The sequence below is a fragment of the Apium graveolens genome, chromosome 8, assembly GCF_009905375.1.
Source record: "Apium graveolens cultivar Ventura chromosome 8, ASM990537v1, whole genome shotgun sequence".
In the NCBI taxonomy this organism is placed as follows: domain Eukaryota; kingdom Viridiplantae; phylum Streptophyta; class Magnoliopsida; order Apiales; family Apiaceae; genus Apium; species Apium graveolens.
In genome coordinates, this window is record NC_133654.1 from 234,625,561 (window position 1) to 234,626,277 (window position 717).

A 717-nucleotide genomic window follows, 5' to 3' on the forward strand; every position below is an offset into this window, starting at 1 on the left:
ATAGCAGTAGCTTGATCCACTTTCAGAATTCCTGCTACATTTTCTTGCAATATTCTTTGCGTAGGATTCTGGTATTCATTGGTTGTCATTAGCTCAATCAACTCATAAGCTTCATTGTAGCGTTTAGACCATAAGGCTCCACCAGATGCTGCATCAAGCATAGGTCTAGATTTTGCACCTAAACCATTTTAGAAGCAGTTTATAATCATCCAATCAGGCATGACGTGGTGTGGGAACTTCCTTAGCATCTCCTTGTATTGATCCCAAGCCTCACACAGAGATTCACCAGTTTGCTGAGCAAACTGAGTAAGAGCATTCCTGATTGCAACAGTCTTCGCCATAGGAAAGAATTTAGTGAGAAAATTTTGAGCAAGATCCTCCCATTTGGTGATAGGCCCCGGTGGTAGAGAATGTAACCAACATTTCTCTTTGTCCCTCAAAGAGAATGGGAATAGTCGCAGCTTGATAGCATCTTCAGACATATCGTTGAACTTGAAAGTGTCACAGATCTTGATGAAATCCCTGATGTGCATGTTGGTGTCTTCAGTAGGATTACTCCCAAACTGAACTGAGTTCTGTATCATCTGAATCGTGCTCGACTTGATCTTAAAAGTGTTAGCCTTGATGGCTGGCCTGATGATGCTTGACTGAATGTCATTGATCTTAGGCTTAGAAAAGTCCATTAAAGCCTTAGAGTTATCTCCTTATTCCTCCATC

General features: G+C 41.4%; 1 non-coding gene across 1 annotated transcript; it reads left to right on the forward strand.

Annotated features, from left to right (window-relative positions):
* Positions 1–219: 219 nt before the first annotated feature.
* Positions 220–326, forward strand: LOC141682299 (small nucleolar RNA R71). The gene has a single exon (XR_012559701.1). It is a non-coding gene; the product is annotated as a small nucleolar RNA R71 (small nucleolar RNA).
* Positions 327–717: the final 391 nt, after the last annotated feature.